The sequence below is a fragment of the Amphibalanus amphitrite genome, unplaced genomic scaffold (genome assembly GCF_019059575.1).
Source record: "Amphibalanus amphitrite isolate SeventyFive unplaced genomic scaffold, NRLGWU_Aamphi_draft 000311F_arrow, whole genome shotgun sequence".
In the NCBI taxonomy this organism is placed as follows: Eukaryota; Metazoa; Arthropoda; class Thecostraca; order Balanomorpha; family Balanidae; genus Amphibalanus; species Amphibalanus amphitrite.
The window spans coordinates 197,285-223,498 of NW_024881806.1; the positions used below are offsets into that span (position 1 = coordinate 197,285).

At 47.4% G+C, this 26,214-nt stretch overlaps 1 long non-coding RNA gene across 1 annotated transcript in view; it reads left to right on the forward strand.

The window, feature by feature from the left end:
* The window catches only part of LOC122388169, a 36,992-nt gene extending 11,094 nt beyond the window's left edge, over positions 1 to 25,898 (forward strand). Inside the window, exon 3 of the long non-coding RNA XR_006257746.1 lies at positions 24,807 to 25,898. This is a non-coding gene — a long non-coding RNA (uncharacterized LOC122388169). The remainder of the gene's footprint in view (positions 1 to 24,806) is intronic.
* Positions 25,899 to 26,214: the final 316 nt, after the last annotated feature.

A 26,214-nucleotide genomic window follows, 5' to 3' on the forward strand; every position in this document is an offset into this window, starting at 1 on the left:
CAAGAACGAACGCTGGGTAAAAACGGAAAATGACCGTAAAAACCAGGAAGGGCACCGGGAGAAAAACAACGATAAACGCTGAAAATATGATTTGAGACCGGTGCGTATGTGGAGCAGCAGGGTAAGAGGTTTTGCGTCAGTTTTTGGTGGGTGCACATGGCAATGCGTCAGGCTGGCAAGGTCAGGTGCGTACTACGAGCTACGTGGCGCCACCTACCGAGCACGGGCAGAGACGACACCGGAAAGTTTTTGTGCCCGAAGGCAATGAGAGGAGATGGAGGGAAAGTTTCATGAATGAATGGAGGTGATGATTGCGGTTATGAGTTAATTACAAGGTTGATTATTAGGAATACAATTTATGCGTTGAGGGCAATTTCAAGAGAGCAATTGAGACGTTTCCTGTCATTAAATTGGTACAACAGGATAAAATTCAGATGAAATTGGCCTTGGCACTAAAGCAACGCATGCCTAATTACCGATTTTGCACATAGCTGAATCAAAAGAAGAATTAGAATAGAATATTAGTGAAGACTATGCGGGAAGGATTTGGGTAATTGTGAGTTTGTTTTGAGACTAAATCATGAACTGGCAATGGTCTTCATAGCTTACTATTTCAGAGGCGGGCCTTCACAAAATAACTTTTTGGCAGTTGCCGGTTTACGCACTCCTTGTTCATCTTACTCATCACACAACAAAAAAAAAAATCGTTCAATTCAAATTATTTATAATATGTGCCTAATGACTTTGTTGTTTGGTTACGCGCTCAAAGGTTATACATTCACAAGCCAAAAACATATGTATGAATAAATGTAGCAGTTGAGTTGATATCCGTGCAATGAAATATGCTTTAAAGCTGCTGATATACATTTTCAATCTCAACAGATGCTAAGGTATAAAATCAAATGGATCACTTCCACAGAAACCTTGCACCTAATCCAAATTTCCTATAACATCGATATTGGCAAATGTCCACGATATGTTACCAAAGCATCCAAATGTATATTTGTATCCAAGCTCTCTCCCCCTTCACCCTTTCTCTATCCACCGCTCCTGCGCAACAGGCCTCCCTCCTCTCTCCCTCTCTCCCCTCCCCTCCCGTTCCGCCTGTCAGTCTGTCAGGCCGGATCAGCCGCGGCGACTGCTTGCTATTCATGAGGGCGTCTCCAGCCGCGCTCCAGGCCGCGGTACTGGAATGCACGCGGCGCCACAGGCTGCCGCCGGCTGGACTGGAAGGGTTACCGGCCGACAGATCGGTTGGAGGAGCTCCTGCACTCCAGACTAGCGACTTATGGACTTATCAGTCAGGGACTGAGAGAGCCGAATGGTCGGAGAGGACCTAAAAATGAAATAGCAACCTACTGAGACCGTCTCTCACCATTTGCCGAGTTATGCCACCTTATCGCCTCCGACAAAAGCACCCAGTCCTAGCTTTAAGGGTGCGATGTTAATGCTAAGTCAATGGGAGGTGAAAAACCGCAATATCTTGAAAACCGATAGAGATATTAGCCTCAAATTTGGCATGTACCTGCTCCAACAGTATACGAAGCCTACTCTGGACAAGTTAATTGATTCCGTGCAATATTCACGTTGATATTGCACGATAAAGGTGGAAAAACTGAAAAGTTTGGGCCGAAATTCATTAAACGTCATTCAAACTAGGCGCAAAAAATGAATGGCAACCGCATATCCTTAAAGTGGACAACAATTCTATGTACTCCGATTTTCCATTTTCTTTTTGCAATGTTGCAAAAAATGGAAGTAAAACTTTGCTCATCTTTTATTTTTTGTGTGAGGCATAAAATAAAAAAGTGGCTACATAGAAATGTGCACAGAACATTTCTTCACACGAAAATGAATTTTACTTTTCAGAAATGTTGGAGCTGTGACTGGAATTAAGCCCGAATCATATCCACTTTTTGACTGTTTTGTTGGTTCAAGGGAGTGCCGCTAGATGTCGTATGGGTCTCCGCCTCGGTCCCTGCCGTTCCCCCATGTAATAAAGCCCGCGAGTCGCGCCGACCGGCGGGGAGGGACTGTCAACACACGGTGATTTACGGTCTGGGGTTCCCGCGTGCGCTGGTGGCCATGAAACTCTGCCGGAACAGAAGCGAACACGGGGTTGTCGGAGGAAAATACGGATGGTGGGTGGATCGAATGAGATTTTATATGAATAGCACATCGATACACAGGTTATCAACTAACAACCTTGGCGCCTATAATTTACCTTCTCCCTTAAATAAACATGGGTATTACATGTGAACTGTGATGGCATGCTTGAATTTGATTGTGGCCAGTCTGTCTATACGTCAGTAATTTCACAATCGCATAGTACTCTGAAGCTGCATTTGTATAGCGATTTAGTATAGCGATCATTTAGTAAATGTCTACATTTTTCGGGGTAACACCGACTGTTGGGTAACACCGCCCGAGCTCAGCAGGCAACGAAATTTGCAGATTGCTGGACTATATATTAAAGGAAAAGTGCCACCTTCGTGAAATATGAAGATATCGTTGCTTTTCATTTTGACATTATTATTTTTCATGTTCTTTTTAAATCTGGTGCCAGAAGTGCATAATTCGCAAAAAAGTATGTCAAACTATTTAACATATTGGTACTATGTTTGTACTCTCTACCGCACCTTCTGTATGATGTCATAGCGATGACATCACACTCAAGCCAATCAGCCTTCAGAAGACAGTCTCGTCGGCTTGTGTCAGATTAGCTGATTGGTTAAAGCTGAGCTGATTGGAGCTGATTGGTTAAAAACCAAAGCCTCGCCGCGGGTGGCTGTATTACAGGATAAGAACGCATTCCTGAGATAAGGACGCATTCCTGGCATATTTTCTTTTAAAATTGCCGATACCTACCAATGGAGGCCGAAATCGGCCGTAAGGTGGGACACTCTCAGGGTTTTCGGACACGGGCTACAAGATGGCCATCTCAGTTTCAAACCCCATGTTAAAGGTGACCCTTTTCCTTTAAGTTGTTCTTCTTATCGTAAATTTCGAGGCTTTTTAGTACCTTTATTTATAAAATACAGTGGAAACGATTTTATTATATCTCTGGTACAATGTAGTACCTACTCATTTATATAACTAGATGACTTAACCCGCGACCGCCTGGGGGGGGGGTCGGATCCGACCCCCCCCCCCCTCCGTTTTTCTTGAATAACTCATGAACCGCTTACGCTATCAACTTGAAACTTGGCATACCTTCTCCCCCATCAATTTGACGTCTCCTGTGTAATTTTTAAGATTTTTTTTTTAAATTTGAGATATATATCGATTTTAGTGATGTAACTATATGGCGTTTTCAGTCAAAAATGATAAATATTTAAAAAATCGCCAAAAATCAAGGTTTAAAGCAAATTTCAAATCAAGGACATGAATAGACGCAGCTCAACGAGTTCTTTAAAATGGCTATCTCGGATTTTCCATAAAATGCGTTTTTCACCCCTAAAAAAATCAAAAAACTATATTTTTTGGAAAACAGCTAATATAATCCAAAATTTTGAGAATTTCCAAAAAACCGGAATATATGTTATAGAGCTCTATTAGAACATTAGATGTCCCAAATTTCAACTATCTTGATTTTTGACCACCAAATTGTAAAAAAATAGCTCCAACATGCATATTGCATAGGGCATGGTGACGTCATAAGCATTTTCGTGAATTAGAGGCACTTCTGAACATCGCAAGTGAAAACAAATGGCACCACTATGGGACAAAGCTCGTCTAGAAAAGTGCATTTTTATGTCAAAAATAAAAAGTTGAAAAATTGACCTTTTTCTTAGCCCTCGTTTAGTTATGTATGGTATAAACGAATTTTTATGCTTTCAATGCACACTTATCACCAGCACAGTAACTTGGGGTCACATATAACCATTACCATCGGATTCGGCGTAAAAAATAAGCCATAAAACATGTGTCGCACGCCTCGTGAACGGGGGCTGGTGTTACCCAAGTGTCTACATTTTTCTAAATAATCCTTCGATATGGCTGCACGACAAAAATTTCGCTCGAGCAGGAGCACGTAATGCATGGAGGAGTCCTAATTATGGCGAAAATACTACTTCAGGGCTAATGTTTGTCAAATAAGATCAGTTCTCTTCTGCTTATTATGCTACAAAAAGTATAAAATGTATTCACGAAACGTAAAATTAGGAATTCCTCGCAAATCACCTAAACCAATGCGATGCACTGCCCACACCTGCACTTCTGTTGTCGTCACGCTGCCAAAAGACAGTCAGCTGTCGCCCTACACCTTTTTATATGTCTGATATCGGGGTGGGCGGTGTTCCCCCATCTTCCCCTAGGTTAACTTGATATTTTGTAATATTTGTAGTTTGTACCTACTTCCAGTCAAGAGTCTACTCCGATATAACAAAAATTATGCGCATGGGGCTTAGCTTCAAACGACATGCTTTCAAATGAGAAATGGATGAGAAATGGAATACGAATCTTCCAGCTCATAGTCTGCTCCAATAAAATAAGATTATGCGCATGGGGCTTAGCTTCAAATGAGAAAATAGATGCTGAACTTCCCGTTGTTGTTACGGAGCGAGCGAAGCAAGCTAAGTCTTTTCAATATAACGGACCAGTATGACGCCTTTTGGGGCGACTAACGGAGCGAGCGAGAGGGTGAGCCTTGCACGTGCGAAATTTCGAGGGGGTACCTCCAGCTGACTTGTGCACGGCACCCTACTAACCGGTCTCTAGTGATGTGCCAAATTTGAGCACAATCTGCCCAGCCGTTCTCGAGATCTGGAAGCGGCACCCTGCACGTGCGCACGTGCAGAATGGGTCCCAACTGACTTGTACACGGCACTCTACTAACTGGTCCCTAACCGTGTATCAAATTTGAGCGCCATCGGTCCAGCCGTTCTCGAGATCTGGAAACGACTCCTGCACGTGCGCATGTGCAGCAGCACCCCAACTTTGGCACATGGATATGCAAATTTGGTTAACGGTTAGGGATCCGTTAGTAGCGTGCCGTGCAAAAGTCAGTTGGGGTCCATTTTGCACGTGCAGGGTGCCGCTTCCAGATCTCGAGAACGGCTGGAACGATTGTGCTCAAATATGGCACATTGCTAGAGAGCGGTTAGTAGGGTGCCGTGCACTAGTCAGTTGGAGGTACCCCTCACAATTTCCCACGTGCATTCTATATCAATTAATCAGTTTCGTTCTAACTGGGTAAGTAAGTACCTACACCAGGCTAAGGACGGCGCCGGGAAGGCTCGTCGAGAGACCTCAGAGACGCGTTCCGTCCGCGCGGTGTTTACACACCATGATCTCCCTCAGTCGGCGCCGCCCGCCGCGCCGGCGCAGTAACCAAACGTCGTTATCGTAAGGGCCGTGAAATGAGGAGGGGGAGAAGGCCATTAACGTGGGAAAAAAGCGCTCTACCCTGGTGACATCTACTGGCTGAGAATCGGAGTAGTAGTGCTCGGACACCAACGCTGAGCGGAGCCACCTCCGAAGTTAACGCACCCTTAAGCCGTCCTTGCCTCCCTGGCACTCCTTGTCACCCTTCTGACGCCCAGTGGCCAGTACCTACCACCCCGTGCCAGCCCATGTCGCCCATGCCTCCCCTGCCGCCCCTGCCGCCCCCGACACCCTGCGCCGTGTCACGCCAGCCGGGCGCTGAGGTCAAAAGGTCGACGGCCGCGGCGAACACGGTCGAACCACGAATGTTGCCAGCAGCACCCATTATCGCTCCATATGGCCGACTTTTTGCTCGGGAGTTATCCGGTCGTGAGCTCAGAGGCCCTGTGTTACGGAGTAGGGGCAGCTGCTGCCACCTAGGAGAAATCGGGTGAACTGCTGGTGTAGCGAAGGCTGCTAGATGGCGTTGAGGGTTTGGTTAGCCCTTTGCTATATTGGGGTGACTAACGTATCAAGAATAGGTAGGTACTGAGAAGTCGGCATGTTTTTGGATTAGGGTTCAGCGCTTGGGGTATGGGCACCAACCAAGCGATACATTGTTGTCATTCGTCTCGATAGGGATGCTATTGCACGGTTACACTTTGCAGGGGTCCTTTCGACGTCTCGAGAATGATGGCACCGACTAATCGCCGAATGCCGGTAGTTTTTTATATCTTAGTCTCCCAAAAGGTTAGCTATCCAAGCGAAAAAGATCCGCTGTGCGCCGATGTAAAACATATCGCTATATTATTTTGCACACTACGAATTGTTTTTTTTTCTCGCGTTGCTGACGAAATCCGGAACAACTCTAAGCAAAAATATTATCAGCCGGCGATTTTTATGTTGATTTACCTGGCCTTTATCTCTGGTTTCTCCGGTGGCCACGGTAATGATGCTTTCTCACTCACTCATCTATACGGCGAACTTTGTACACATCTAGCGGTCATCGGGTCAGTATATAAGGCTCATGCTGTTCACTCACTCAGTCAGCTTAGTGTTTTCATGCGCTCTCCACTGCAGCAGCAGCTATAGGTTATGTTGTCTGCGTGATGCCAGCTAAGGGCAGCAAACACGGAAGCTCGCTAGTAAAGCCGTCAGGGACGCACCCATTTGCTGGTCCCAGTTACACCAAATTTCCGAATTAGAGAGGCAACGTTTTTAGCAACCTTTTTCTTTGCAAGAGCGCATAATATAAAGTGATCAATGCCTTAACAATGAATAAGAAACCCATAAAACGGGACTTGGGTGCGTCACTGGCTGGTATTCTACTATGCATAGCGTAAGTAATAGCGCAATAATAATTAGTCGCAAAGGGAGGGGTGGGGTTAGTAGCTGGGTTAGCCATTCTGTCAGATAAAAATGTCTTTACCTGAGCCTTGGGATCGTACTCTGGATAGACACCGTACTGGAAAAGAAACGCCACACATGTTACGCCAGGTCACAAAAACACTTATTAGCAGACACAGTGGAGGGAATAACACTTAAGTTTTCGATAACACCCAGGTCACAAGAACATTACTCTAGCACGTATGTGTTCATTAACAACAGACACTTCTTCCTAAAATACCATCGCTAGTTGGGCTGTAGGCAGACATGAAGTTTGGGCCGGGGCTTTTGTGATCTGAAACGAATGCGTTTCATTCTAATCATTGAGCGAATTATTTGGTGCTGTTTATCTTTTTTCTGTGCTCGGATTAGGGGTTTATGTCTCAAGCAATCATATTGCCTCTAGCGTACTTCTTTTCTATAATATGAATAAAGTTTCCTTTTTGAAATATAGTTGCTTCGGAAGCAATCATAGGATCAATGCGTTCACCTAAACAATCATTGCATTGCTTTTAATTTTCAGACGTTCCTGTTCCACTCTTTTTACCAGCCATCAAAGTCGCACTCACACTCATTGTTCAATGATAACTCCGACCGCCAAATTACATACATAATTAATCACTCAACCACACTGCAAACGGCTCGCAGTTAGTTACCACTAAGCATTGGCGCCTCAACATCCGGTAGCAATGCAACCGCCGCCTCCGGCGCTCTCAGAGGTCACGTGACTCAGCCGCGGTCACGTGACCTGCGCCAACGGAAACCGTATTGACCAAGGTCAGTGGTGCGGGCCCGCGGGCAGTCTGTTTACAGTGGGACAGAGTATCGGAGCGGGGGCAGAGGACCGGAGCAGCTCAGACAAAGAGCTCCGGCTCGCTGGGGGCAATGGGAATTTCCAGGGTGGTCGCCGCTGCGCTCCCGGGGGCTGAGTGTTCATTTTGAGTCAGCCGAGGGCGGTCCGCCGGTCGGACTGGGTCATTTTTTTCAGCATCGGTCAACATTTATTGGCCCGATCAAACACAGATACAAACCACGCCGCGGCAGCGTGGCAGACAGAGACCCAAATCGCGCACATCTCTGGGCTACAATCAAAAACCAATGGAGGGTCCATACGATCCCTGAAAGCGCATCGCCCGCAGCACCTCGCGTATGGCGAACAAAACAGTAACTTACAAATTCGGCTCGGCAAATTCGACGTTGGCCCCCGCCCGCGCCGCCTCGCACCCACGCGCGTCTTTCACGCGAGGCGGCGCCCCCTGACCACCGGCCCGCCCCACGGGCCACAGGCGGTCCGAGGGACGGGCCGGCGGCCCGGCCTGCCCAGCATATGCTGGGGGGCCGGGCACGGGTTGGCCCGGATGGGGTAGGGCGGGGGCCACAAATCGCACGAGGCGACGCTAACTCAATAATCACACAACAGAGCCAAGAGGTGCCACCCCTGGCCACATAGCCTCTTGGCAAGCTACAAGATCTCGAGTCCCCCAACCCCACCTCTCCCCCTCCCTACCCTCATTTACTAAACGGCACTCTGTACATTCAGCTAAATACATCATCTATGGATATTTCAAATATAGTTGAGTGGTCCCTGTCCACTACAAATTTCCACCTCTCTCTAAATTTTTCTAACGAATTTTTGTTTTTTGCAATTACTCCTTCTGCACGACAATGGTTTATGATCCCTCCTATTGCCCCGTTTAATGACGGTCTAATGTAATCTTCTCTTAACTTACATGATGTTATATATTGTTTGCAGAGCAATAGTATCAAATTTACTACATCAGGGGCTTGTGTATACCCAAATATTACCGTGCTGACGGAAACAAAACTATCGGGGAGGGTCGGACTAGGTCAACCTGAGTCACGTCAGCTGTGAGACAGTAAAAAGTGTTGATGGAATAGGACGCATGTTCTTTTTCATAATATGAATACACATTGCGTTTTAGATGTGCATTGGCGTGAATTTAATCGAAAATGAAATAAGGAATACCATATAGCAAAAATTTTTATCTTATAAATCAGGGATCATATATTTATAGAAACGTTATCGATGGAATGCGATGAAGTGGCAGCCAACAATGCATAAATGTATATCTTTCTTTCTAGTCTGTCTTCTTGATCACTGGATTGCAATTTTTAGCAGTTGTGACTCTAAGCGTGTGTCTGCTTTATCATTTACTTTGCCGAAGAAGAGAAACCTATTTGTTTTCGGAAGTTCCCATAAAAAAATAGCAAGACGACCCAACCAATTCAATGGCTCGCTGAATGCTATTCTATAACTTTTACTATCCCAGTCATTCGCGAGTCAGCAGCACACATCAATAGGAGGAAGGAGGCCGGGTGAGACAGGCCCATGAGCTCCCTTCTGACCCAGGAACGCGGAACTTCGGCAATCAACCATTTAGCCGAGCACCGGTTTTTGCCGCCGGTCCCCAACTGCTAAGTAATGCTTGGCCATTTCTAAACAATACCTGCCCACTCTAAACAATCCTTGCCAAACATGGCTGTAAATTCCGGACCGGTACCGGCCCACATTGCAGTGAGAGGTAAACCTCCTGACGCACAAAAACCTGCCCATGGGCGGCCGACGCCGGCGCCGGCCCCCGGCTGGCCGGCACGTGCCGATTTTGGACGAGCGAGCCACACCGGACTGGCGCCGCGCGGTCAACTCCGGAGGAACCGTTACTGCTGGCCGGCTAAAAAGTTGCCGCCAACTAAATTCGTGTCGTGTCGGAGGGGTATTCTGATGGTCTGGAATGAAGGTGAGGCGCCATGGTGGTCTGGAATGGAACGTGCTGCGATGGAATGTTGGACTGAGTGGTCGGGTGGCAGGGAGGAGAGAAGACGGCGTTAACGGTGGCGTTAATGGCCCCAGGCAGTGCATGGTTGTCCATAACGAGTTTATCCCATCCGCCGTCAGATGGAGACTAAGTGAACGGTCTAAACCAAGGTATACACCATCCCTTCCTAAGCCAGTCTTATAAATATGCCGTTCGCATTACGGAGAAGCTTCAGCATACCTTAGCAATTGCCTATAACACCATACCTTTGCACCATCATCTGCATTCGCCAGCTCTCTCTCTCTCTCTCTTCTTTTTTTTTTTCTCTCTCTCTCTCTCTCTCTCTCTCTCTCTCTCTCTCTCTCTCTCTCTCTCTCTCTTTCCCTCCCTCCCTCTCTCTCTCTGTATCTCTTCCTCTCCCCATCCTCCTTCCTTTCCTACTTCGTCGCGCAAATAGATTCTAGTATAGATCCGTCTTCGGCCTCACACTTCAATCGCTGACGATCTCCACGTCAGAACAGACCTCTATCTTGCACAGGACCGCCCGTGATAAGTGGATAGCGCTATCCTGCAGGGCCGCCTGTGATAGTGGATAGCACCTCTATCCTTCCGCCTGTGATCCTCGGAAGGAGCATAGCCGGTGAGTTTTTGCCTTACACCGCCCGGCACCGAGCGGCATGCAGCTGGCATGGCTGGCGCGCAGCGCGACAATTATGTAAATGGGAAATATCAATTAGGTGAGCGGCTTCCAGAGAACGTGGGCGAGAACAAGAAAACGAAGAAAAAGAGGAAGAAGAAATGGTAGGAGGAGGACGGATGAGAATAAAAAAGATGAAAAAGGAGACGAAGGACAAAAAGAAAAGCAGAGGACAAGAAATTGTTTTTAACCCGCGCATGACTGGGGTATTTTCCACAACGCGAGTGACTGAGGGGGGCTCTCCAGAGCCCTCCCCCTCCTATCTCCAAAACTACCGGGCTGATCGTCAAAATTCAAACGGGTCTGATAGCCCTGGAATAACTGTCGAGCGAAACCTACTTTCATGGACCTCGAGGACCGAGGTCATCGATGACGTCACAGGTCAGGTCAAAGTAAAAATTATCGGCATTTTTGCTTGTTTACAATTTAGGCTCTGGCCGCCGGCTGACGAGTCCGATCAGGCTCATTTTTGGTTTACACACTCCTTGATATATGCCTTAGATACCCTGAGGGTACCGAACTCGTACTTTGAACTATTCAGGTCAAGGCCAGTTCATCCTAGGTCACGAAAATTGTATACCATGTATCGGTCACGTGACGCATATTTTATGGTCCATTTTACACGTAGATTTCAGAAATAATGTCGTCTGTGTCATTTAAAGTCATTTTCAGCTGAATTTACCGGAGGTCAGGTCAATTTCAGGTCAGAAAAGGTCAAATTTTGAAAATGAAATTTTTAAACAAAAAAGGTGCTTATCAAATGCAGTTTGAGCTAACAAACACGATGGTGCCATTGATATTGCTGAACGATGTCAAAAACGTACTGAAAAATGGTTTAAAAAAATATATAATTGTAAATTTTTGACAATAATGCAAAAAACTTGGCTATTTTTTAAAGATATTGGGCTAACACTTGCTAGAGTAGTTCATCAGTGTGAGTTCTATTACATATATTCCGGTTTTTGCGAAAAATCAAAAACTTTTTGAAACAATCAAAAAACATATCATTGTTATTGTGAAAATATATTTTTCAAAATTCTCACAATTTTGAAAATTCATGTTAGCAGTTTGATAGCTACGTGTATTTGTAGTCCACTGACGCAAAGAAATTGGATCTAGCTTTAAAACTAAGCTCTTGAGAGCGTTTGCCGTAATTCAGTAATTTGCATCAGAACCGGCCGACATGACGTCACTCTGACGTCATTTTCGGCCAAACTGTGGTAGCTAGAAAGTTGAAATTTTAACACAACGTGTCAAATTGATGCAACTGAGAGTTGAGAGTTGTTGATCCGTGAAATGGTTTAGATGATATTGCCGAAAAACGTGAGGGGGCTCTGCAGAGCCCCCCTCCCCGCCCCCCCCCCCCAGTCATCGCGGGTTAACTTTAAAGTACTCAAAACTACGAGCAAATGTGGTTTCGAGCACTTTAGGCAGATCTCATAGTTGGCTAATACTTCAGTCTTTTTCATTTATCTCGCGGCTTCCCAAGACCAGAGCAGTATACCTACTGTCATGTTTCCCTGCCAGAGACTGCACCGGTCTCGTCCTCGCTCCAATACTGACTGCGCTGAGACGTTTATTATCCCTTGGATCCGCGGATAAACTTCACAAGGTATACAGATTGGTCGGACTCCCATCTCTTTCCCTACCCCTCCCTTCCCACGCACACACATGTGCATGTGTATATGCAGTTGCACGCATAGATGACCTTGGAAGCCATATGGGCAGCCCATATGCTGACAGCAGCTGCAGCGATGGGTGCAATGTTGACCTACACCGCGCCAAATGGATCAAAGACCAAAGTGTGGCAGAATAAGGTCGTTTTTCACACATGTGGAAAATAATGAAAACATCCACAGAAATGACTCCTTCAAAAATTAATTTTATGGCTGTAGCCCAATATAAAGATTGCTCTCACTCAGCCCACCATTTAGAGCAAAAGCAGCTCCGTAATGTGGGAAAATTTCGTTCTGTCGTGTTCTCTGGGACCAAAATGGCTGCCATCCCTCCCCTCCTCTCCCTCTCCCTAGCATCCATCATGGCCCGTCCCCCGAGTCGTGTGTCTCTCAGAGCGTTAGTCGCTGCTGGCGCCTGGCGTCTGGAGTGAGCTGACGGGACGCCATGTCAGCCGCTGATGACAGACAGGCCCCCGAGGCGGTCCCAGGAAGAGCGGGGAGGATGGGGAGAGAGAGGGGAGGAGGGAGTGACAGCACAGCTGGGGATAGGAGAGAGGGGTGAGGCAGAAGGAGACGATAAATAATTGTCATGTGTGAGATGCAGCATATTGCCACATACCAGATCCGCCAGCTGCAAGCGGAGTCGAGCGCCAATGGCTCTTGATATTGAGGTCTGTCAGTCCCCACTCTCGTCATCTAATGACTTCATGACGTCACCTGACCCCGTTATGACGTCATCGGCCCCTGACCCGGCCCCGGCACCTCCCACACCACCGCCGGCCGTCCGCCCGCGCGTCACTTCTTATAACCCTTCTCACCAAGTTCGGTAACTGATCGACGGTAACTTTCACGCCCCAATCTCAGAACAGAGGCCCTCAGGTCGGCTGTGTGCACAGTGCACAGATCTCTAGGGCGTGCACACAGACCCTAAACGGCAGTGCACACATCCTGCTTGAGCTTCAGGTGAAAGCTGGGACATTTTGAGAAGTGTTTTTGTTATGCATACATAGTCTGCAGAGTTGGGTCAAATTGGAGTGAGTGATTACTAAGAAGTTTTGATTGTCGATGGGGTGATGAAATGAGATGATTGTTGCTGAGCGAGGTCACTGAGTCACATGCCATTTCTTCGGCGGTCGGTTCGTCAAATCCGGTCACGTAAGAGACCGCTAACTGTAACAGAACATGAGTTACGCTCCGCGTCACTTTGCACTACATGTCGATTCTCGATCTCCATGAAGTTATCTTTCGCCCTAAGCACCCTCCACTTTTCATCTCTTCTCCTCGCCATTTTCACTTCCTCGCAACTGCATGTGTATGCCGCAAATCTACTGGTATGCCGGCATGATGCATAATGTGCATATGTCGCACCAGCCATAAGCCTGACGCCATCTCATTCGGGGCCCCATTCTGCTCTCTTGCCTGAATCCCGCGTCTCAGCCTCAACACGTTCATGATATGTCTCACCGACGTTCTCTCGTGCCTATCGCGTGTTCGGTATAATTTGTTCGGGCAGAGCGTGATATGACTAAGCGATGTTATCATACTGATCCGTCGCCGGCCTCCCGACAAGAAGTCGTCCATATTCGTGTGCCGCCTGGGAGAATTGTCCTCCTGTGGAGGGGAGAGAAAAGGAAAGGAGAGGGAGAAGGGAGGAGAGAAGATAATAGCCGTTTTCACGACGGGCTATCCGACGAATGCACCTGATTTGACCAAATCTGCACCTAATTTCTTTTACAGCAAATATCTTCACTTTGTGAATGTATTTCAGTGTTTTAATCGATGATGCTTTCAGATAATATGACAAAGCAGGCATATAAGCAATTAGTGCAACCCTAGCTGATAGCTGCTAAGAGACACACTGAACCTGATTTGACCAGCTCTGCACCTAATCTGTACCAGATGTACACCAAATGTATACCAGATGGCCGTCGTGAAAACGGCTAATATAGATAGATTGGGTGGATGCTTGGTAATAGTTGAAAGTCACTTGATTTAGATCTTAAAAGTAATTTGATTTGAAAAGCGAACAGGAAGGTGCATTTGTGATTTATTGCTACAGAATAATTGGCAAGCATTGGATCGCAAGTTGTATACCGTTTCGTTTTAGAAATGACGTATACGGTAGGACTTTCCTGCTACTCCTAATGTTCGTTTGTCATGAGGCGCACCACATCCGTTCCATGATAATTAGCACTGGCTGGAAAGTGGACTGTCCCATTGTTGAGGGCTCGCCAATTGTTGAACGGGTGACGAGTTATCTTGACTTCCATTGTTGGAGGCGCATGGCTTTTTCATTGCTGGAAAGTGATGACTGATGACTATCTCCTTTCCATTGTAAAATGAGTGGCGACTTATCTTGAGTAGATAATCTGTCACCCATTTATGTATGTATATGTATGTATGTATGTGTCACCCATGTATGTCATGTATGCAAATGATTAGAATAGCATTTCGCATTCCATATTCTAAAATACAAACAAACTGTCAAAATCGAAACCCTCGTTTGTAAGAGGAAACTGCTGATTACCAGGATACAAAAAAAGTTAGAAAATCGACCGTTTTCACGTCATTTCAGTTCAGGGTCACCTGTTCCTAGAGCCAGACCATCCTATTTCGCCATTTCACCAGATAACTTTCCTATCAGGCGACCACTACCACTGACCCTTTAGTAACAAATAGCGAGCACCGAACAATGTGACTCGAATCAGGCGATTCAACATTTTAATTATCTCTTTGCTGAGCCGCTGAGGGAGCTGATATATGCAATCTATCCAACTATATAGTAAGTAGTAACTACTCATTTCAAACGGCTAAGTAGCGCAGAGATACTCGTCATGACAGTAAGTTTATTCAGTAGCTGTCACGTAGTGGCTTGCGTGTTTTACGCTAAATCGTTCCAATCTATTCGGGGCTTTTTCAACAAGTTTTTATATGACCCACGAGCAATCAACGACTTCTTTAAATAATCACATTTGGTGATGGGGAAGGAATATTGTGCTGTAATGCCTATCCAATTACGCATATTGCTCTCCATGACAGAATGACTAAAATCCTGGCGATGGCTATGTAGGGATACAGACCAATCGAAACGAAAGAGGCAATAACGGATAGTATCCTTAATGCCGCCCCACACTGGACCTCGCATGCGGGTTGCCAGTTTTTGGGTTTTCGGTTTTCTTCAAAATCAAATAATGCAATCTAGGCTGAGTGACCCACACTACCATCAAACAAGCGAGTCTGCATGTTTTTAGCTTGCGAGCGACCTTGCATTGCATTCCAAAAGTTGATTTTGAGTCAACTTTCGATTTTCCTTGCTGCGAGGTCTGCGAGTTCTGCGAGGTTTGCGGGTTTTTCGTTGGAGCCGAATTTTGGTTCGTTGCGCTGGTATTGCGACTATATGTAAGTTTCTGAAGGTGTACCGGCTTCACTGCATTCATGAAGTTACCATAAGGAAACGGTCTAATCACACTATGAATTAGCATTATGCCCGCAAACTCAAAACCCGCAAGCCCGCAACCCGCATGCGAGGTCCAGTGTGGGGCGGCCTTTAGACATTTTCCAAGAGAGAAATGATGCTAGGACTTCCACTAGCACATTTGAAATCGTAATCATCCGGATTGTCCATCAAACCCTCCTTCTTTGTGCTAAGTCAATTGATCAAAATACAACTGTGGTAGCTCGATAAAATTCGCGAATTCGAGTGACCAAAATTGGATATAATAAAAAAGAAGCTTTTGTATCATTTGCCTATCAATATGCATGCATCTTTGATCTTACCTTTAAATAATTGTCTAACGACCTATTTTCCCCCAGACACTTATATTTTTGAGCAAAAAAATCAATAACTTCCATTTTCCTTGATAGGAACAGCGTGAATGCCTTCATTTCTCACTAATCACTTCCATTTTGGCATCATAATTTTCATTTGATCGTACTTTTTAGACATTTCTATGTAGCTGACCTCAAAGTTCGTTCACACCATTCCCCTACTGAAGGATTGGCTCGACTGCAGCCAAGAGCTCTCCCCTTGGTTCACAGCAGTCCTCTCCACGGTCCTCTCCAGCCGGTTCACATCTATGACCGGCATCCGTTCACACCTGTGCAGAGCAGCCGTTCACACTTGTGTACGGTGATAACCGACCGGTAGCGCGTGACACCGACCGTATCAGCACCTGCACTGACCTTGTCACCCGGTCAGCAAGGTCAGAGGCCATAGAAACACCCCAGCGACCCCTGACGTCTCTGCTCGTCCTAACATCCCGGTCAGCGTAGCACGATACCCCGGCCCTCCATCCCAGTCCTCCGCAGAGTCCTACCTCGGGCGTGTCCCTGTGTCGCTCGCCGTTCGGAGTCACCCACGGTTCCTCGGTGTAGTTGGGATGCCACATCCTGTCGTCAGACACGACGCACTCAGCACGCGCTCGACTCGATTCCACTGCACGTGCTCCGATTGCCCTCAGAAGCGACTTTTTCGCGCGCGGCCGCTGCTTCGGTGCGCGCCGGGGACGCGTCCTTCCTCGTCGGCCACTTCTTGCGTCTGCACAGCTTTCCGTGGCAAAGACTCGCGGGGTCAACGCGCACACCGCCGGCCAAAAGCCGGCTTTTTGCGAGACGTTTTTGCGCGTGCGCTTTTTGCGCGGCCATGTTTATGGCGAGGAGGTGGCGCCTCTGGCGGCGGCTGTGCGAAACAGCGACTTGCGAGCCCGCGGGCGGCCTGGCCGGCCGGGTTTGCCACCCCGAATGTTGCCGGCGGCCTGACCTGCGTCACTGTGTGTGCATATCGATCGGGGACGCGTCGTGCGCGTTGGTGCAGGTCAGCCGCCGGCCGGCCTCGCATCGGTCTGGAGCCGCGGCGGCGGCGGTGGCGGCGCGGCGGTGGTACGCCAAAAAACATGGCGGCGCAAAAAAATTGGTCGTCCTTGGCGGTGCGTCTGCCCGAGGAGCGATGACCGGGATTCTGGCCACCGACTCCGCCCTCAGGAACGCCGCCATCGCCGCCGTCCGCGAACGGCTTATATGGGCAGATGGAGTTGGCGGACAGGTATTCCGAGACGCCGTCGACTCAATAGCTCCTGCCAGGCGATACGCTGAGACGCCAGACGAATGGCAGCCGACTTTGCTTACAGGGAATAACGTCTGGCTGCTTGTTTTGCCCAGATGAGCTTTCTTTGAGCGTTACCAAGATAAGGAACTAAATGTTTGGTTCGTCCTGGAAATTAATGCTTCATAACATTAATTCATGTCTTACACGTTACAAAGCATTCTGCTGTTTCAATTATGTCTTTAGTTTAGTGGAAACGCCCTGTCATTTTTAACTCTAACAGCCTCGATATCACAATTCTTTTGCACGCTTTTCTGTTGAAGGATGACCTGTTCGGTCATTCTTTATTCTCTACAACCGTCTAGCCATACACAATTCGAGAAAAGGTAATAAATGAGTAGATTGTTATCCTGATGATTGAAAAAAGAATTCGTTTTGTACAAAGGTTCTCTCATTTACAGCCCTTCCTCATTCTTTCCCCATCCCTTACATCATATACGCCCTTCCTTCCTGCATTCCCGCACCTTCTTTCCCCTCCGTTTTTCTGTGACGCCTCGCGCACCCCTCCCTGCCTACCCCACTGCCTGTTTCGCGGCCGGGCAGTTTTGCGGCGGCGCGCTGTGGCCGATTTCTCGCGGACGCCGAACCGGCAGCCTGGGCGGTTCGCTGGCGTTTTTGCACTAACGTCACGGCTCCTCTGACCGCCACAGGACCTCCAGCGGTGCACCTGTTACAGACCAGGGCCGTTCACCCCAGCGGCGGCCAGCTCGCCAAAGGAGCAACATGTTTCGCACCGGGTGGGAAAGAGGAGGTGTAAATGCAGGTGGTAACGGAGGGAGTAGTGGCCTATCGGCATGGTCGCACTGAGGGTTTGAGAATAAAAATGAGAGCTACCTAGCTAGCAAAAATAAAGCGATCTAGGATCACTTTGGTGCTCTTTTTATGCATAAAAAATACATGTAAAACATAAAACAATAGTCCTCCCCTATAGGAACCTACTTAATGAGTTCTTGCAGCATTGAGCTGCCTATATGAATTCATGTTACGGGGGAAGGATCGCGGAGCGTGGTGGCAAAAACCACTCAGTATTCGCTTGGCATGCTCTTTGGACTGTTAACCACGACATAACACTTATCAAGGAGCGGATGACATGACGACTTATCCCAGGCCCAGGATAAGCAGATAGATAGTCAAATATCACAAAAACCATGTTACTGGTGCATTGATCTGATGATCTGACCGAATCCAATGGCAGTTGACAGGATCAAATCGAATCTGTCTGACCCAACTCAAACTGCTTACGCTTATATTCCTGATGTAATGAATTATTGTCGATATGTATTTTATACTGGCTGCACTATAAATTAATCAAACAGTTTTATTTATTTATTGAACTATTTCTTTTTTGTCACGTCTACCCGACACATTATTCAAGAATGCAAATTTCGCAGGTGTGACTCCATCCCATTCTTTCGCCAATCCTCTCCTTCAGCGCCATCCAAGCCACTCCTGATCCTGAATCCATCCGTCTCCATCCCTGCCTCCTGGATCCTGAATCCACCCGTCTCCATCCCTGCCTCCTGGATCCTGAATCCATCCGTCTCCCTCGCTGCCTCCTCGATCCGCCGCCGCCGCCGCGGCCCGCCGCTCTCCCGGCGACGGCCGCTCCTGGCCGTCCGTTTTTGCGAGACGCCGCCGTCGGCTACACGGCACCAGATTATAAATAGCGGCTCTTCGCGACGCGCGCGGCCGAAACGCGGCAGTTTCGCCGCAAAACTGGCAACTGCGGCGCACCCGGTGGTGCCAGAGTGGCGCACATGAGCGCCAGATTCGCCGTTTGCGGCTCATAAAGGATAATGTGCTGCTAGTCGTCTTTGGTGCTGCCTACTGCGAGAGCAGTCAGCCAGGTAGTCGACTACGCTGTTTTGTATTTTTCGGGTCATCTTTAGGGATTGGATGCTTTATCTTACTATTGATGTAGAAATCGGGAGACATATTATTCTGTTAGATTATTAGGACCAGGATATTTAGACACTATCAGAAGGCATTTTGAATGACATTTATCTTCTTTCGACGGTTTACACTGCTTACAGTATAAGTGCACAAACAATAAATCCAACAAAACGCAAAGACAGAATCATAACAGAAGTGTACCCAGAACGGCATTTCTCAACAAATACACTATGTACCCGTGTTGAGCGTCACAGCCACCATGTAGGGTTGAAATGACAGATGTATCTTGACAGGAGCACATATATCTATGAAACAATTGCATTATGAAATGTTCGGTTGTGACAGATACTGTATCTCTGTATCAGTAACCAACAAAGCTTGGTAAAATTTGCACACAATACATATACACAGAAGGCTAGCTCTAATGCGGCGTGTCGTTTACACACTCAGCGTCAAGAACAGAAATCTAGGTCAGCCTTTTTCCTTTGCGTTGATTATTGACCAAAGCAGACTTTGAGTGGTTTTTCGCCTTGCAGAGCTACGTTTTTATCAGCGCGGTCTTTTTGTCGTGCCGATAACGCCTGTCCTAGTTCGGCAGGAAAAACGTCAGAGTGACGTCACCAAATGACCAGCTGTTTCCACCTGGAGAACAGGGTCAGCTCCCGCCGGAGAGGGGGTGCGCCCGGTCGGTGACCTGCGCCCCGTCAGCCTTTCAACACTCGTTTCGACGTATGATCTTTATTCACCGAGCCCAGGACTTTCAGTCGTTATGTTACATGCAATTCAGGTGATTTGATGCAATTTTCATGTGGGCATTTTTAATTATTTTCAAACATTTCAAATCAAAGAGCAGTTCCTTCACAGTCCCGCGGTCGCTACAGAAGACGGCCACAGCGCGCGGCGTCCCTGCGCGGCGGCCGGAGCCATTTTTTAGTTGGGTAGGCTGTGCCGCAGCGCTCTCGTGTCGTGCGGCACAGTCGGGCAGGCGGCAAAACGCGGACGCGGTAAAAAGGCAGGGCACTGTGAGACGCCTACGAGTTGAAGCAGCATGAATGCCGTGGCATTCGTGCTGCTTCGGCGAGGCATCTGGTCGAACCGATAGCTTGTCGCGATTTGATATTTCCATGGCTGACTTGCATGTAGGTACCTACCTAATGTATTGAAACGTGTATTTGCTGCTGAATATTGAAATCATGCATTATGTAGGTAATGGCACAATAGACGATTCGAATGTAATTGTCTTCGCACCTTGGGCATTTTTAATTATTTTCAAACATTTCAAATCAAAGAGCAGTTCCTTCACAGTCCCGCGGTCGCTACAGAAGACGGCCACAGCGCGCGGCGTCCCTGCGCGGCGGCCGGAGCCATTTTTTAGTTGGGTAGGCTGTGCCGCAGCGCTCTCGTGTCGTGCGGCACAGTCGGGCAGGCGGCAAAACGTGGACGCGGTAAAAAGGCAGGGCACTGTGAGACGCCTACGAGTTGAAGCAGCATGAATGCCGTGGCATTCGTGCTGCTTCGGCGAGGCATCTGGTCGAACCGATAGCTTGTCGCGATTTGATATTTCCATGGCTGACTTGCATGTAGGTACCTACCTAATGTATTGAAACGTGTATTTGCTGCTGAATATTGAAATCATGCATTATGTAGGTAATGGCACAATAGACGATTCGAATGTAATTGTCTTCGCACCTCTCTCTCTCTCTCTCTCTCTCTCTCTCTCTCTCTCTCTCTCTCTCTCTCTCTCTCTCTCTCTCTCTCTCTCTCTCTCTCTCTCTCTCTCTCTCTCTCTCTCTCTCTCTCTCTCTCTCTCTCTCTCTCTCTCTCTCTCTCTCTCTCTCTCTCTCTCTCTCTCTCTCTCTCTCTCTCTCTCTCTCTCTCTCTCTCTCTCTCTCCTTCTCTTACACACATTTCCTGTCTCTTGCTGGTATGCATAATTAATAAAGAAAATAACTGGTTGTAATTTCATTTTCCCCTTTTGCTCTCACAGTATTTTATTCATAGACCACAATAAATCCGTTGCTTAATAAGAAATAAATCAAACCGCCATTCATCGTGCTTTTACGAGAGCCAATTATTGTTTCCCGTCACCCTTGCAAAAGGTCCCAAAAGACCTACATTTAATAAATATCAGCTCTGTAAATACCACTGCGGAGGCCCGGGCGAGGCCCGCCGCCCGCCCACCGGCTCCGCGGCGCATTTGAGGCCCGTATTGATCCGGCCAGTCTCCGGCGCCGCCGCCCGGCACAGACCTCATTGGCCGGCCGGACGCGATGCCAGAGAGTGTATTTTTTCCGGCGGCCGGACCGGCCCGCCGATTGGCCAACAAGACGGTGACGCCGAAGGTGGGCGGGGCGTCCGGGGAAAATCGTTGGCCGACGGCCGACGTCCGCTAGGCCAGGCTAGAGTGGGTGGATTTTTTAGAGCTGCTCCGCCAATCGTGAAGTTTGCCCGACGGGAGAAAAATGGCGGAGATCCATGGCATGGCACGATGGCCAGCCATGGCCGACTATTTTGGTTTCATGAGCAGAAAGGCTGCATTGTATCATTGAACAGCTTGGATAGAGTTACAATGCTGGTGGGTGGTGGCTATCTTTCCACGAATGCAGAACATACAAACGTATCGATATCATGAATGTTTACAGAGTACCTATGTCAGATCAAATCGGAAGCACGATCCGTTCTGAGCAAAATGAGTACCTATTGGTGAAATTATTCATGTTTCGAGTGCACGATTACAACTAAGGTGCACAGATAGGCACGGGACCAAAATATTACGAAAGGAGCTCTTGGTAACCCTTCGTGTTTGAGCCACCTACGCATTACTGCGTTATACGGTAAGAAATGAAGAAAAAGCGTAACATGGCAAAGTTTCTGCCCCGTTTATATAAGTACCTGGTTCATTTGTCAATTGTTGCTGAGGCCCATTCATTCTCTTTCCTCAACAAAACGTGCAGAATCGATGATGTAATCTATTTCAGGCAGGGCTTTACTGTTCACTGTTCAGTACGTTATCACTTTTTGCGCCCGATGCGAAACATCAGTAATTGCTCCGGTGATCGCTGTTCTTACCAAATACAACTGAATGTAACGCAGCAATATTACCAAACAAACGCGTTATAAAGTGAAAGCGGCAGAGTCCCTTCGTTTCATCATCTCAAACAGCAAGATATTACGGCACACGATCTAACCACGCTGTCCGTTGTGCTATTATGACGGAATTTTCAGCGGCGGAAAATATGACTTACACACCCAGTCAGTGACCTCGATCTGGCGCACTTTTTGCAGAGGTTTCTTGCTGCCGTTTTTTGGTAGGTGAAGGTTTTTGCTGTCGAGGCCATCGACCCCAGTGTCAGGAGGCGTGGAGGACAGGGGGCGGGGGCGGGGGCGGGGGCGGGGGGCGGTTCTTTGGCCGATGGCCCAGGAGCGGCACAAAGAACGCCTGTCATGCTGACCTACATCATACCTGCATGGCATGGCGATGGAGTGAGCTAATAGGATATTGCTTGATGTTTATCAGGCGGATACATTCAGCATGATCGTATCTTGAGACGCTCACAGTATTGCATCATCTTCTAACCAGCGATGTTAAACGGTCATTCCAGAGAAGTTAGTTTTTTTGCATTGAACAGAGATATTTAAAAGCATGTTTGAAGGCTAATATTCATGCTCATAATGAACGTTCAATTTTTGGCTTATCATTACTCTAATCATTTGACCAACGAGCAACCAAAGCAACATGCAGGACAATGTTATAGGAAGATAAGCGAAAGCAGCAATAAAATGCGCAGCACATCATTAAGCCTTCCCGGAGTAGCCAATAGGCATGTAATATGCTCATTCGCCAGTTGTATTTTTAATTTAATTATTAAAAAAGATCCGTGTCTTGGTAAAGAAACTGAGGGTCTTGTGTTCGTAAATGTATCCGGAAGAATGAAGATTTCAAAAAGATATGATTCAATTTCATTCTTGGGTTATCATTCTGCTCCTGTAGTTAATTGTTGTGCTTGCCGTGCCTCTTTCCGTTTTCGGCTACATGCAGGGGTCTCTGACAAAAAAAAAAAAAAATGCAGACGAGGTCTAATTTGGCCCTCTTTCAACCACAGACCGTGTTCAATACTATTACAAGCTGCATAACTATTTCAGAAATCGTTATTATGATATTTATATAAAATTAAGTTTCGAATGTCCTAAGCTAAAGACAGCCGATCAAAAGAAAAAAAACTTTTTTGCAAATAGCAGGTGACGAATGCTGATGTAGAGTGCAGAGCTAGGGAACGGCATTACAGTTCATTTAGTGACTTTCTTTTCAGCGCCAGTAAGCTATTGTCATATAACGGCGGGATTTGTATTGCCATCGGCCACCGCCACGCAGACGCATAACTGAACAGTGAACACTTGAACGCCTGCAGTGATACTGTGCCGCAATGCACATTGTTTTCATCTTTTGCCGCTAGATGGCAGGAACAGAACGCCTGCCGCTATGCTGTGCCGCAATGACAGCTGCCTTCATCTTTTACCGCTAGATGGCAGTGGGGGAACGCCTGCAGCTATACTGTGCCGCAGTACTTTTTATACTCAGAATGACCGCGCTTACAGAGCTTATGGCTATATGAGAGGCTATGGACCGCGCTTACGAAACCGTTGTTTATGTTCAATGAAATGTCAATGATGTCATATGTCAAATCCTTAGGCTCGCTCGAGGCCATTGCTACAAAACAATAGCGTTGGTTTGACTAACATTGCTGGTATGACTTAACATTGCTGGTGCAACGGGACGCACACCTTTCGACGTTGAAAAAGAAAAATTGCAGATGACATTCATGAAATTTCCAACAAAAATATGAATATTAAAAATACTTTGTAGCTGGCACTGGGTTGTTTGGTAAGATCTTTTTTTCAGTTTGGAGCAAGATATCACAAACATATGAATCGTAAGCCCTGCGCGGCATATATCCCTGATGAATCCTTGGCCATCAGTGCCATATGCTCAATATTAACCACTTGATTGCATCCATGTTTCTGCGCGGCCCGTGCCGAGCTGCAGCTGTGTGCCCCGGTGGTGGCGAGTCGCGGCGGGCTTCAGCAGCTCTCGCCGGCCTCGCCAGCTCGCGCCGGCCGGCCACTGTATTGATCCGAGCTTTTTTGCCGTGTGCAAAAACCGCATGGCGCGAAGAAGCTAGAGAATCAATACCGTTGCAAAAACGAGAAGGAGAGATGGCAGCGTGGTCTCGAAGGAGGATTATTTGCGAATGTAGGTCAGAAGACGGAATAGAACGGCGAACACACACGGCACAAGGTCATTACTGGCACATTGCGCGCTTCAGTGGAGTCTGGCGTAAATTGGGTCTTTGTTCGTGCGCACTGTTGTGACGGGCTTTGATATCTGTGGATGCAACGCAAGGAGCTGGCAAGTTGGCATCCTTGCAAGGTTGAACAATCATTAGTTTTGGAAAGCCAACGCACTCAATGAAGTGATGACGGCATTTATTAGCCAGTATGACTATGCTATGCTTGCTTGAAGTGATTATCCTGTGTTAAAGCAATGATTACTAGCTTTCTTATCTACCCGGTGACTCTATCATAATCAGGCACATTCGAAACTGAGTAATCAATCGAGATTGTTTTCATTAAATCGCTTAGAAAGATAATTAATTCATCGATCCCCACAGCTCAGTTGGAAGAGAGCCGGGTCGCTGAGCCACTTTGCGCTGAGAGAGGCTAGTCAGAGCTGCCACGACGCTCGCTGATTCCGTCCGACGGGGACGGTTTGTGTTCAGTGACAGTGGTCACGGCAGCCAATTGGGGTCCTTTTCACAGCACAGACTTCTCTATGAAATAGAGCTATGTGGGATTTGGCCGGCAGAAGCGTTTCTGTCGCTTATCCACTAATGCAGTGATGTATTCTGTTTCAGGTTACCACTGGGCATCATTGGCGAACACCATAACCGGCGCGGTCCACGGTTCCACCAGCATTCTGCGCGACACGCCCGCCTGCCTGCCTACCATATCTGGAGACTCTATTAATAATGCTTGTCTTCATGATTACTATCATTGGAACCAGTCCACCCAGCCGGCCTATCCGCCCAACTTCTATCTGGGTAACGCCCGTCGGGTCGGATGAAAGGCCTAATTAGCCTGGATTGACTGAATGGTGACGATACTTGTATAACTAGGCGACAAGCGTGGGTTGAGTGTGGGTGGTTCACTGGTATCATTGGCGTGTGGGTGGTGAATTAAGTGACACCAAACTTATGAGTGTGGTGATGTCATAGGGATTGTTAGCGTGGAATATTGTCATGGGTGTGTGTTGGAGTGGTGTCATAAGCTTTGAGCATGGGTGAACCAGTATGCCACAGGTAATGAAGAGTGGGTAGCGATGAATGCACTGGATGGACGAATCGTTAGAGTCTTCGCCTGTCTACAAATCGCAGTGATCGCTGACCCATCCGCCTCCAGCCCACGCCGTTTGCGCTCCGGCAGAGCCCGCCCAATGAAAGCAGACCGCTGTCGACTGTGTGTGAGCGGTCGCGTTGGGTTGGTGGTGTCGCCTTACTGAGCACACACCATCGAACTGGAGTCAGCGGAGATCGCGACGGCGAACGGCTGCAGAGTTAGTGACCAGCGCGGCGTAGAGCGGCTCCAGAGCGTGAGCTCAGGCCAGCTATGACTGAGGGATTTGGGGAATGCAGCCAACTTACTTCTGGATATCTGATGTGTCGCAGATATCCAGAATCTCAATTTACATTCTTTCTTTGGAAAATAAAAAAGATAAATGCTAGATTTAGAAGTCAGCAACTGAACGGGATCGCTCATCTACCAGATCGTTCTAGTCATTTAGCATATCTCAGGGCAATGAATGATAAGGAGATGGTAATAAACAATGGTGTGCAAGTGCATTTACCTTATGTTGTATGGATGTTGCGAAAGATTGTGTTGGATGTACGAAAGTGGCGTGGTGCGTGGCTGAGTGTTGTTTGCGAATCGCTATATGTCATGCTGCTGATTGGCGGAAACGTCAGCCACTGTAATGACTACTAACAACATTGCCAAGTGTCATTTGATATGTCGACACTTTTTTTTTAAATCCCACATTTGTTCTCCGGTGAATTTCAGACAAGTTGGTTAGAGACCTTCAAAAAAGGTACAATCACTCGATTTTTCTCAAGTTTGTCTGTCTTGGCAGATAAAGCAATACCAGAACAGGCCTACGAACACACATATTTGATCAGGATCGGACGATTGGACACTTTTAAAAGGAGATCTTTCGTGCCTCCCGGAAATTCACGGGAGAGCAGATGTGGGGTTTAAAAAAAGGTGTCG